The sequence below is a fragment of the Tupaia chinensis genome, unplaced genomic scaffold (genome assembly GCF_000334495.1).
Source record: "Tupaia chinensis unplaced genomic scaffold, TupChi_1.0 Scaffold000074_1, whole genome shotgun sequence".
In the NCBI taxonomy this organism is placed as follows: Eukaryota; Metazoa; Chordata; class Mammalia; order Scandentia; family Tupaiidae; genus Tupaia; species Tupaia belangeri.
Window position 1 is genome coordinate 6639971 of NW_006159534.1, and position 14134 is coordinate 6654104.

At 39.8% G+C, this 14134-nt stretch overlaps 1 protein-coding gene and 1 pseudogene across 3 annotated transcripts in view; one reads left to right on the plus strand and one right to left on the minus strand.

Moving 5' to 3' along the window:
* DNM3 (dynamin 3) overlaps positions 1 to 14134 on the minus strand; it is a 662543-nt gene that overhangs the window by 455343 nt on the left and 193066 nt on the right. The gene's annotated exons all lie outside the window — the stretch shown is intronic.
* Positions 12919 to 13397, plus strand: LOC114005845 (nuclear nucleic acid-binding protein C1D pseudogene; annotated as a pseudogene).

The following is a 14134-nucleotide window of genomic DNA, read 5'->3' on the forward strand; positions in this document are numbered from 1 at the left end:
AAAATAAGTTGTACATCTATATCCTGAGAATAAACATGCTAAACATACTAAAACATGGAATGGCATAGATGAATCTCAAAAACATCATGCTAAGCAAAAGAAGCCTGGTATGGAGAACTCTTACTGTACTATTTCATTTATATGATGCTCTAGAATAAAGACCAATGTGATTTATAGTGACTGAAAACAGCTCAATGGTTTCCTGGAGCCAGAAATCAGATATGAGGGTAGAAACCAACTGGGAAGTTAACACCAGGAAACCTTTAAGGGTAACGTATGTACATTTGCCGAAGTTGTACACTTCGTTATGTGTAAAGCATAATTCGCTACCCAAGCCTATTGTTTTAGGTAGCCTCAGGACAACCACAACAGGTTGAAAGGGACAGAAGAAAGAAAAAGGAGATTTTTTTGTGGCATAGAAACAAAGAAATAAAATAGAATAAACTTCTATTTTAGGGGAAAAAATTGTTGAGTATGGTTATTTCTACGTGGAATTAAGCAGATAGTTGAGAAACAGACTGAGTTTTTAAAGTCACTGAATTGGCAAAGACATAAAAATCCTGGCCTGAAAAAGCCTGTGAGTCTTAAAACAACCTTTATGGCCCCAAGTTTTTACAAAAAGAAAGTAGGTTATGAAAGCTACACATCTCTCCAGAAGGTCATAATCCCCCGCTTCGACTTTGGGCATATCATAGAAGAAAATGGACAAGTAAGAAACTCCCAGAAATTGGAGCCCAGGAAGAGCTATATACGACACACAGGAGAGTTCTTTCAAGAAAGGAGTTAGGATTTAACCTAGAAACTCGCTCACTGCCGAGTGAGTCTACTCCTGCTACAGAGTGGGACTATTCGGTTCTTCCCACACACAGCCTTCCCAAACAGTGTTTATCCTGTAGATAAGAACTAACTATGCTTTAGTGGCCCTCAGTGTTCTGCTTTGGAAACCCAAGCAGATACCTCAGATATACTGACTGTTCTGACCCAGACACCACCAAAAACTATCAACAGCAGCAGCAACCTCATTCAACTGGTTCCAGCTGGTCAAGTGGTCACTTATTAATACCACTAGATTTCTCTCATGCAAAGTTACCTTTCACTTCCAAACCAAATCCAATCTCCTCTATCATCTGTACTCCCTGAATAAGAATTTCTCCTATAGCTAAATTTTCCATTAGGTCATGGGCTTTGCTAGGACCTACTAACTAGGAAATATGATCTACACTACACAGACCACCATGGGTGTCATGATCCGAAACTGTGGCTTTTAAAGACACACACACAGTCATGATTGCACAGGTAAGACAGCTGCTTTGACTTTGCACATCATAACAGATTACAGATTACAGATTACTCATCAAAATGGAAGGAGCCTTGAGCGAGTGCTAGTGTTCATAGTCCTAAGAAAGACAAGGAAGTGTAATACAATAGTTAACTTTGTAAGTATTTATTATTGTAATTATTTAATAAGGTTATTTGTAATTATTTAATAAGTTTATTAAATAATAGCTATACACTTCCTGAAACTGCTACAACTATTTGTTTTAGGGCGCCGTAACAGAAATTCCTGCTTGAAAAAAAATTTTACAAGTCTGAAACCAATGAACCCCATTTTAAACCAATGAAGCAAATTATTTTTGTGTAATATTTTTATATCATTTATGAAAGTAATTTGCAGGCATTAGGCTCATTTAATATCATAACAATCCTATAAGAAAGATATTAGCACCCCCATCATTTTTTTAAATTATTTTACTCTAAATTTACTTACATTCATTCACTGTTCATCATTACAACATACAAAATGAGATTTTTCATCCAGAATACACTGTATTTTGGCTCAGTCAAGAATACTATCAAATGCGTTGTCAACAAGTAATTTTCCATTTCTTGTTTCTTAAATATCCCTCCTCCCTTGACTCCCTACCTCTTCCCCTCTGCCATTTCCTGCCCTCCTCTCACACTTTCTCTGGTATCTACAGTTGTTTTCCATGCCTTGTATTTTCACATTTTACTGATTCACAAAAGATTTTAATTAATCTAAGTCCTTTCAATAGCAGGTGCAGCTAATAGATACGTATCTATGAACAAATGTCTGACTTTAGCCATAAAAATCAGTGAGCAGAATGAACATATGCTAAAGTAGCACCTAGCTGGGGCTGTATAGCTTACTGCAGTCAACAAATAGGCATTTTTAAATGCCATTTTAATTTCAAGAAAAATACTTTTCATTTTAATAGATCACAATAGAAAAATGTTAAGAGAAGTTTGCTTAAGGCTTAGAGCCAGGGAAAAGGTTAGGATTCAGTTCAAACAGGAGGTAGATGAACCTATCAACAGTTCAAGAGAAGATAAATACTATTATATTTGGGAAACAAAGCATAGAAGAAAATCAGAAATGTTTTAGTCAAAAGTCACGACATTCGGGAACCAGCAGTTAGCGTAATGGCTATGTCGCTGGACTCCCACGTGGTCGACCGCGGTTCGTGTCCCGGACCCGGTGGCTTAAAACTCATGCCGGACGCGTGTGCGTGCGTGCCCAAGATCCCGAGAGGAGAATGAAGGAGAAGGGATTACGGCGTGACCATCCCGCCTGGGGGGTGATTTCTCGCTTTCTGTCTCTATGTCTCTCTCTGTCTGTCTGGCGAGCGCACGTGCCCTACAGTGAAAATCTCTCCAAAAAAAAAAAAAGAAAAGTCACGAAATTCTATTTCACCAGTCCAACCAAGAGTGATCTCTCTCTCCTGTCTCCCCTGCCCCATTTGCACTCACTCGCTCGCTTGCTCCCCCACCCCACCCCTGTATCTCAAGTTTTAGCTTCATGGTATTCCTTACTACCCTTAGTTCCACCACTGCCTGGGCAACATCAATGAAGGTGAGGATGATGCATCCAATTCTCTATTTCAGCCCCTCGGCCTGCTCCCACTCAATGTTTCTTCACCTGCATGCCATGTTAGCAATCTTCTTCCATGACCGCATGCTGGCATTTATAATCTGGATGTGTTCTCATTACAAATCATCAGAAACCCTAATATTCTACTCTAACCACAAGCCCCTATTTTCCAATTCCTTTGCTCTCTTTATATGCATGCCTAGCTAGTCTTTAGTCTCATCTAGAACCTCATTCTTAGAAAATCCAATTTTCCCCCAAAGTTGTGGGTCCTATTTGGCTTTGCTTCCTTTCCTCCTTCCAACTATTTCACCATTCATCTTCCCAATTATTATTTTATCAATACATAATACCCTCGATTCTTTCGCCCAGTTTGCTTTCCATACAACCCATCCTGCAAAATCCTGACATAAAATCAATCCAAGGATTTGCCAACCCAACCCGCCACCTGCTGAGCATTTCTGGGATCACACAGTTATGACATGGTACAGATGGGCACTGGCCTCGCCAGAGTCCTTCAGTACTGCCCACTTTCTTTATAGGGGCTGTTAAAAATACAGCCTCAACCCCTTCTCTCCTATCCTCCATATTCCACACACTCCCCTGGTTCTTTCTCAGCTGCTAGCCTTGCTTCCCACTCACAGAGCAAAAATCAGTATCAACAGACAATACATTCTTCAAGTGCCTCTCCAGAAACCTACAAATGAGCCTCCATTTACGAGTACACTTTCTTACTTCATACTTGTCTCAGAGAAGAAACAGTTCTCTTTCTATCCAAGGAGCATGGCAAGCACTCAAGGCACACTGGAGAGTGGGACCAGTAGATAGCGTAGTGATTAGGTCACTGGATTCCTACATGGTTAACTGCAGTTCGAGTCATGGAGTTGGAGGTTTGAAACTCATGTCAGGTGTGTGTGTGTACATGTCCAAGATCCCGAGAGGAGAATGGAGGAGAAGGAATTGTAGCATGGCCACCCTGCCATGGTGATTTCTTGTTTTCTGTCTCCCTGTCTCCCTGACAAGTGCACATGCCCTATACAAAAAATCTCTCTTAAAAAAAAAAAATAGAAATGTTAGAAAAAATGGAGGGAGGAAAAAGAAAAGAAAGGAAGGAGAGAAGGAGGGTAAAAAGAAGGGAAAGAAAAAGAAGGAAACATCCTAAGCAAGTCAGACAGAGAAAATGAAGTTCATAACCATTTAGAAGAAATTTTGAAAATTTAGAAATTTTGCATCTTAGAAAAAAATAATTTCAGGATCAGTAGTTAGCGTAATGGCTATGTCGCTGGACTCCCATGTAGTCAACTGCAGTTCGAGTCCCAGACCCGGTGGCTTGAAACTCACACCGGGCACGTGTGCGTGCATGCCCAAGATCCCAAGAAGAGAATGGAGGAGAAGGGATTGCGGCACAGCCATTCCTCCTGGGCAGTGATTTCTCGCCCCCTGTCTCTTTGTCTCTCTCTGTCTTTCTGGTGAGTGCACATACCCTATAGCAAAAACCTCTCAAAAAAATAAATAATAATAATAATAATTTCATTCTAATTAATTCACAAACAATAATATCACAACACCTGGTGGAAGGAGGCCACAGAAACCTTCACTCAGCCCCAGGCTCTATACCATCTCAATGTGGAACCAACGAAGTGATTCGCAACAGACCACAGGCTTAACTGATTGGTTTACACTTTATGCTTTCACTATCAATTATATTTCTTTTAATTTAATTAACTCAATCTTGAAAGGTTTTGTTTTGTTTTGTTTTGTTTTCCACTTCTCCAATTTGAGCCTCTTGGTTAGGGTAATCCCACTGCAAGTCTCACTACTTCAAGCACCTTACTGAAACTGTCACAAAGCTAATGTCACTCTGGCTCTGGGCACACTCCAAAAACCATTTTATCTCACACCAGCAAAGGCCAAGCTGCTGCTGCTCCTGTGCTGGCTGACCCAGTGTGAGCCAATAGCAGGGCCATGGTCTTGCCAGCTGACACGGTTACTATCTGGGCCATTGGACCTGGCTAATAGATGCCACAGCAGGTGAGCCAACTACAGGCGCTGGTGCCACTGCTGGCAGCTGCACTTCTGGTGCTGGCCCGGGTACCGTTCTCACCCAAGTGCCAGGTGGACTGCCGGCCCAGCTGTGGCCTCTAGACAGCATCCCAAGTATACAGTATCTCAGCATCTAGAAGCATGAAAGTTTCTTATCTTGCTTTTGAATGGTCATAGTTTATTTATACTGGCCACAAAAATAATTGTATGAGTCTAGTTTGGCTACATATTCTGGGAATGGCCTGTAGAATACGTTTTAATAACAACTTTGAAAGAGCTACCATGTTAATGGAAATGTTAGAAGCTCATGTCATATCAGAATCCAAGAGTAAGATTAAATTACATAAACTATTATGCTTTTTCATTGAATTTGAAATAAGACAGAGGAACACAATTATTTTGTAACACTAATATCGTTTTAAACACTTTTAACTTGAATTGCAATGCAACATCTATCTCATACATGAGGGCATCTTGAAAATGGTTGTGGAAAACACATATTATGAAAAAATTAGATATAGATTTCAATTCCTTTGCATCAAGATAAATCTGTACTTTAATTTCAACTTTCCACAAACTTTTTGAAGTTCCCTCATATTAATATAAAGAGAATTCCTGGGGGTTGAGTGGGAGAATGATATCACTAATTTGAAATTAAATTCAGGGAAAAAGAGTTTATAGGGATTTTTTCAAAAACATTTTTCAAAAATCTTTCTCACTGAATTGTTTCTTACATTAAATTTCTTCATTCAAACTTCACAAAGAGGAACTCAAGAACTTTTCAAAGTGTTCAAGCGACGTCTTCACAGTGACCCCCGGTGGTAGAAGGAATGAACATGTTGGTTTTGGCAATCCACATCTTCAGGGAATTGCACACAGAATAATAAATTCCATTTTAACAGCACATTTCTTTGACAAAGTTCTTCCATGCTATTGTTTTGTTGCCATTTTTAAGAATTCAAATTTTTTACACATGGACACATACTTAACACTCAAGTTCTGACACATTCTCTTATTTCCTTGTTCACAGTAAATTTCATAATCTAGGACATTTTCTTTTTCCAGTTAAAATGGAATATTTATAAAAAGCTTCTTTAAGCCTATAGGGTGAATATTTTTGTTGTCATATTTTCAATTCTAAATATGAGATGGCTCACTTTTTTAAAGCTTGACATGGAAGTTTTACTTTATACTCAGGCAAGCCCGTTTATCGACATACAGAAGATCTACTGTCTTTGAAATGGCCTGATTATATAACATAAGATTGAACAAACTCAGTTGAATTATATATGCATGAAACCCTGAAAATATAATTATATACAATGCAAAATAGCAACATGCATTTGAAATGTGCATGATTCTCTGACTTCAAAGTATACCATTTTGACAATTTATTCCATACGCTTCCTATCAAAGTTTGGATCACATAGACTGTAAAGGTATGTGTATTTGTGGTCTCTCCTCTCTTCTGAGGAGACATCTAACTTTTTCTTTGTTCAAGCTTAGTACGTGATAATGACTGATTATTTCTCCTCTTTCTTAAAGTTTATTTTTTTCTATGAAAAAGAGACACACAGGAAAATGAGAGAAAGAACACCCCCAACAGAATCTTGACATTGTAATTCACCCCCCAACCTTTAGCCAGGTCTGGATCCTGGGTGTACGTGCACCACAGTATGTGGGAGGGTTCCTGAATTGAACCAGAAACCTTTCCATGTGGGATTGCCTCACAGCATGTTGCGTTATACCAATGGCCACTATTTCTTCTTAAAGAATAAGATATCTTCATACCAGTCTGACACCACAGCACAGTGGTTAAGCACTGTGCATAGAAGGCTAGATCCCACATACATGACAATGGTTTATATCCCAGCCCCTGCAGTTAGAAAAACACACTGGGTGCATAGGTGAGGCTTTCTAATATCTTAAAGTTGAGAAATAGAGGGAAAGGATTGTGGCCTCACTAAGTCCCATTTGTGGGGATGCTTTCTCTCCCTCTTTGTCTGGTGAGCATACACACTTTCGTGTGGTAAAAGAAACCAATTAATTAGAAAGATTTCTTCATCCATATTAACTGATTCAATTAATACCAAGAAAGATTTGGACTCTCATGCAGTTATTTAACATCTATTAAGTTCTTTAATTTGGTCAAATATTTAAGGAATTCCAGATAATATGGGAATCTAATTGGGGGAAATAACAAGCTCAAAGATAGATATGGTGCCTGGAAAATTGGTTTTCTGCATGACTTGTTCTTATATCAATATTTGCAGTTTATAAACAAATTCACTCCTGAGTGCTGACTCAGCGTCTGAATTTTTGATGTTTCTGTTTGATTTAGCAGCACTTCCAGCATCTCAATGACCAGACAGAGAGTGGGTGTCTGATAAATGTTGCCAAAGGTCAATGCCTATCAATTTTTACAGCCGTGGACTTTAACATTTCCCAGATTAAAGCTTGAGAAGGTAGGTAAGGACACACTTCTATGAAATGAAGATTAAGTCTCAACTTAATAATAAATTCTGGGCCAGTTTACAAATTTTATCCTAAGAGAGAAAATGGTACCCTCTTTCCTACTCAGAGGTCTAAGACTTCTCTTGGGGTGGTTTTAGTCTACAGGATGACCTCTAGTCTGGGGTGGTTTTAGTCTACAGGATGACCTCTGGTCATGTAAGATTTAGAAATAAAATTCATTGGCTATAAAACAAATCACCATGAAAGGAATACCCCGACATAGGCCTCCCTAGTGAGGTCTTTGAAGAGCCTCGGTTATAGATGACAAACTTGATGGGTAATGGTGAAATATTGCTGTGCTCGGAAGATAAAAGGCATGGTGACCATCTTTGTGGTAATGAACCCACATTCAAGTAATAAATCAACACCACCACTGACTGCTCTGCTTTCTATACAGAAAAAAATAAAGTGTTTATGATGAATTGCTCAGCTAGGGTACAGCAGGATCCATAAAACATGCAGGTGCCAATCGAGTGCTAGCCATGCTCAACAGCAGTGTAAACACAGCGTCTATTACGTGACCATTAGAAATGATCACAATAGATGGATAATATCATAAATAAACTCAGTGTAACGAGGTGTCTCCCCACCAATCAATCTACCAGCTAACGCCATCTGTATCTGTACCCTTTGCCTTTCCTACTGTTAAAATGAAAGAAGAATCCAATCCTCTCCTATGGCCAGGACCCTGGGTATCCTGCATCTCATCTTCAATCTGTAACTCAAAAATTTTTCTAACCTACGTACACTGCCTTCATCTTGATTCTCTGCCTATTTATTCCATCTATGTTCTCCATAACCAATTTCACCTTTCTTCTAGATTTTTCTCATCAACACAAAAACATGCTATAAAATCTCTCCTCTTTCAAAAACACGTCTTGGATCTTAGACTACAATTCCTAGTGTTCCATTTTGCTGCTGCTTCACAGTGAAATGTGAGCCCTGACCATAGACATAAAAGGGGCAGATTATTCTTTCATGTTAATAGTCTCGTTAAAAGGTTGAGTCTATTTATGATTTACCTATCCCAGTATGTTCTAATAGTCATGTAACAAACTCATTACCCTGCTGTACAACATGAAAGCACTGTCTCTATTCCCTGCCTTCACTTTTCCATAACTGAATCTCTTGAATCATTCTCCAAGAAGGCTTTCCTACCAAACCCTTATCAAGGTCACCAATGACTTTCATGTACCAAATCCAATGGTCAGTTCTTCCCCTTACCTCCACTAGATGAGTAAAAGTTTAGTTTAAATAAAGAGATTGGAGGTAATGATGACTTAGATTTGCTTCAAGGTCGCTTTTTTTCTGTTTAAAACTGAGTCTTGGAGGAAGCAGCGGAAAGGACTTGGGAACTAAGAATACAATGATTGAATGGATCCAGTTTCTGAGCTGCCCCGTTCTTCACAGAGGAGAACTTGAAGCTTGAAGTTGAACACAGCCTAGGTGGACTGGGGGGAATTGCCAAGTCAGCAGGCCAGGGAAGTAGGGGTGCACTGCCTTTAGTGCCTATTAGGTTATGTGCAAGCCCCTTGCTAATAAGAGAAATCTCCCTACCTCTGTAGTTACCAGCTCTGATGTTTGATTTCTAACTGTGCCACTGGGCTTCCTCAGTTTCTGAACAGCAGACCTGGCTGGCCCACCTCACCCTCCTTGGTCTCTCAACATAGTTTGGCATAGCCAGTCACAGTGTCCTTGAAACTCTCCTTGCCCTTGGCTCTCGTAATTCCATACTCGGTTTTCTACCACTTCTCTATTGGCTCCACTATTCTCCTTTCCATTTATGGCATGAAAATACTGGAGAGGCTCCACCTCTAACCCCCTTCTCTATCCATAATTATCTCCTAAGTGGTCACAGCTCAAGTAATCTCAAGGCTTTAGACACCACCTGAATTAATTGCCTAGGGCTGTGATAACAAAATACAACAAAGCAGTGGCTTAAAACTACAGGCGTTTTTTGGGCCAGGTGGTGGAGTGGTTCTTGGCCTCTTCCAGCTTTTGGTAGCTTCTGCTGTTGCTTGGCTCTTGGCTGCATAACTCTAATCTCTGCTTCTGTCTCTATATGTCTTTTTTCCCTGTCTCAAATCTCCTTCTCTCTGCTCTTGTAAAAGTACCAGTTATTGGACTTTACAACCCCACCCTAAATCCAGGCTTAGCTCATCTTAAGATCCTTAACTTAGGGGCCAGCGGGTGGCATGGCAGTTAAAGCACTGGACTCCCGCATGTCCCAATGCAGTTCAAGTCCTGGATCTGGTGGCTTGCTTTCTCACTTTCCTTCTGTCTCTCTCTGGTCAAATTCTTAAAAATAATAATAATAGATAAAATTAAATAATTCTGGGGAAAAAAATCCTTAACTTTATACCTGCAGAGGTCCAGGTTCCAAATAACAACACACTCACAAGTACTTGCAGTCAGACCTCAGGATTATCTGGTTCATATCTCCAAGCTTAAAATTCTCCCTGAAATCCAGTGTATTGTATCAAACTTCACCACATAGGTGCCTCATGAGCATCTCGAATTTTACATGTCCAACACAGGGACCCTAGACCTTCTACACACAAATAGTTCCCTCTCCAAAAACTACAGACTTCAGTATTTTGGGCCAGGTGGTGGAGTGGTTCTTGGCCTCTTCCAGCTTTTGGTAGCTTCTGCTGTTGCTTGGCTCTTGGCTGCATAACTCTAATCTCTGCTTCTGTCTCTATATGTCTTTTTTCCCTGTCTCAAATCTCCTTCTCTCTGCTCTTGTAAAAGTACCAGTTATTGGACTTTACAACCCCACCCTAAATCCAGGCTTAGCTCATCTTAAGATCCTTAACTTAGGGGCCAGCGGGTGGCATGGCAGTTAAAGCACTGGACTCCCGCATGTCCCAATGCAGTTCAAGTCCTGGATCTGGTGGCTTGCTTTCTCACTTTCCTTCTGTCTCTCTCTGGTCAAATTCTTAAAAATAATAATAATAGATAAAATTAAATAATTCTGGGGAAAAAAATCCTTAACTTTATACCTGCAGAGGTCCAGGTTCCAAATAACAACACACTCACAAGTACTTGCAGTCAGACCTCAGGATTATCTGGTTCATATCTCCAAGCTTAAAATTCTCCCTGAAATCCAGTGTATTGTATCAAACTTCACCACATAGGTGCCTCATGAGCATCTCGAATTTTACATGTCCAACACAGGGACCCTAGACCTTCTACACACAAATAGTTCCCTCTCCAAAAACTACAGACTTCAGTAAATGACATCAGCATGTAATCTGTCCCTTTGTTTAAAGCCCGTGGAGTCATCCATGACTTCTTTCTTTTATAGCAAACCATCAGTAAACTCTGTCCCTCCACCTTCAAATACCGCTTGAGGGACCAAATTGTGGTGCAGTGTTAACATGACTGGATCCATACAGGAAGGTCCTAGGTTCCTGTCCAGAGGCCTCCCTGTAAATACTGGGTGCATGTGCTCTTGCCTGTGATCTTGGCTGATGGGGTAGATTGCAGCATGAGATCTTGTGGGGGCTGCTCCCTCCTTTGCTGGAAAAAATAATTATATATAATATACACATAGCTACATATATGTATGTATGCATATATATTCTGAACTAAACCATTTCTTCCCTCTATACTCTTACTCTTTCATTCCAAACCACATCATCTCTCTCCCAGCTAGACCTCTTTGACAGAATGACCTTACTGGTCTTCCTGCTTCTATTCACGCCCTCTTTGGTCTTTTCTTTTTCATAGCAGCCACACTGACTTACGAAAACATAAATCAAACCTTGTCTCTCTAAACTCAAAGCTCTCCAGCGACTGCTCATCACACTTTGAACAAAATACAAAGACTCTGTCACGGCCTAGCAGACCCCACAGGATCTGGGCCCTGCCCACCCCTGATTGCTGAATCTACTGCTTACTTCTTCTCACCGAGCTCCAGCCCCAGTGGCCTTTCTGCTGGTCCTCAGCATTCAAGTCAGTTCCACCCCCAGTCCTTTGTACTTACTCGCTATCCCCTTTGCCTGAAACTCTCTACCTCCAGATATTCACGATGTTGGTTCCATCAGTTCTCTGCTTGAATCCTATCTCCTGAGACTATGTACCTAAAGTAGCATTCCCAGTTACTCTCTCTTCTCATAACCTGTTTTTTTGTTTTTTTGGGAGAGGTTTTTGTTTTGTTTTGTTTTGTTTTTGTGGTACTTATTTTTCTTCATAGAACCTGACATTATACTAACCTGACATCAATCACACTGGTTGTCTGGTACCTGCCTATTTTCTTCATTGGAAACTGAGCTCTAAAAAGCCCAAAAATTTGGGACCAGCAGTTAGCGTAATGGTTATGTCGCTGGACTCCCACTTAGTTGACCGCAGTTCGTGTCCCGGACCCCGTGGCTTAAAACTCACACTGGGCCCGTGTGCGTGCGTGCCCAAGATCCTGAGAGGAGAATGGAGGAGAAGGGATTGCGGCATGGCCATCCCCCCTGGGGGGTGATTTCTCGCTTTCTGTCTGTCTGTCTCTCTCTGTCTCTCTGGCGAGCGCACACGCCCTATAGCAAAAAAAAAAAAAAAAAATCTCTCCAAAAAAAAAAAAGCCCAAAATGTTGTTTTGCTCACCACTGTATTCATGATGTTCAGAATGGTACTTGTAGAGACCAGCAGATGGAATAATGTTTATGTCACTGGACTCCTATGTAGCCAACCGTGGTTTGAGTCCTGGACCCAAAAGCTTAAAACTCATACCAGGTGCATGTGCATGTGTGCTCAAAGTCCTGAGAAGATAATGGAAGAGAAAGGATTGTGATGTGGCCATCCCCTTGAGGGGTGATTTCTCACTTACTTTATGTTTCTCTGTTTCTCTGGCGGGTGCAAGCCCCCTATAGCAAAAAAATCTCTCTTTTAAAAAAAAAAAAAAAGAATGGTGCCTTTAACATAGTAAGTGTTCATTGAATAGATGAACAACTAGAATAATCTTTTTAAATTAGTTAAACTAGGTCCAGCTGTGGTAGCCCAAGCTGGTAGACACTGCTACTTGGCAGATTGAAGCCCCACAAGAGTATCAGGTTTAGTTCCTGGCCCACCCTAAAGCTGGGCACAGTGGTAGGCACCTATAGTGACAATGACTCAGGAAGCTAAGGCAGGAAGATCATGACATAACAAGATCCTTTCTAAAAAAAAAAAAAAAAAAAAAAAGTTAAAGCAATGTGACATGCAAGGAGTCTTTAAAGAGATCATAGAAAATGTAGCTTATGATAAAACTATTTATAGATTTCCAAATTTTCTGCACCAAAATAAACTTCTATTTTAATTCCATTTTCCTATGAACTTTTTCAAGTCCCTTTGTACTAAAAACTGATATGCGTAAGTGAAAAATCACATTAAGCCATGAAGATAGTGTTCACTGAGCGCTTTGGGGAGGTAGTAAAGAAGCACTCACAAGAGAATGGAGATGAGAACTTATCCAAAAAATAGGAATCGAAGGCCCCGAGTTGATCATGCCAGTTGAAGAAATTAATGAAGACTACGCAGTAGAAATCCTGGAGTATTCATCAATGTTTGAGAATTCCACAGGTGCTGTGGATGAGATGCAAAAGCCCGAGATATCCATATCTAGAAATGAGCCGTTGCAGAAGCTGGACTCATGTGAATGAGTGACAGTGGATTGTTTCTACATACACATTAAATTCAGTGCTTTGGGTTTATACGGCAACTCAAAGATTTAAGCCAAAGCAACATCCAGTAAAACAGGAATTGGAAACAGAGTATACATGAACCAAGTCAAGGAGGTAGTAGACAGGAAAAAGGCTGACAGACTGACCGAGGTGCAGCTTCGAGATTTGTACAAAATGACCTCTGGGTGCCAAAACTTTAAAATACATTGAAAATTACCAAAAAGGAAAAAGCAAAGGTTAACTTTTGGGTTTTGATATCCACAGTCAAAACGCACATCCTTTTTATTGTTTTTACAAAGTAGATTATGTGATGATAAAAGGTTTAAATGTATTCCTTTTCAAATTAATATATAAATGTATACTTTATTTATTTATTTTTGAAAGAGATTTTTTGCTATAGGGCACATGTGCTCACCAGAAACACAGAAAGCAAGAAATCTCCACCCCAGAGGGATGGCCTCATTGAAATCCCTTCTCCGTTCTCCTCTCAGGATTTTGGGCACACATGTACATGCAACCAGTATGAGTTTTTAAGGCACTGGGTCTAGGACCCAAACCATGGTCAACTAGGTGGGAGTCCAGCAGCATAACCATTGCGTCATCTTCTAGTCCCTAAATACTTTAAGTGTATAATGTTAAATACTTTTTCCTCCAGAAAAATTATCTTATTGATTTTCCTACAGAACACTATGAGATTTTAAACATTGTGATCTATTTTACCATCTCTTTTGACAAGACTCATATTCCCTTATATAGGACGATTTTGAACCATTTTATAAGCAGCTGCGAATTTTAAGCTAAATGGACTTTGTAAATATTTGTACTTTTTTATGCATGATATGAAGCTTGTTTTCTGTAGGCTTAATTTATAAATACATCTGATTTCACATAATATTAAGAATGAATGAAACTACTTACATGTCCTTTTTTTCTATGTAGTAACTTCATATTTTCAGAATTTGAGAAATTGCTTTTTTGATATGAAAGTATGAAATTAAAACTTTAAAGTTGTACTTTAATTCTTAGCAAATTGCCTCCA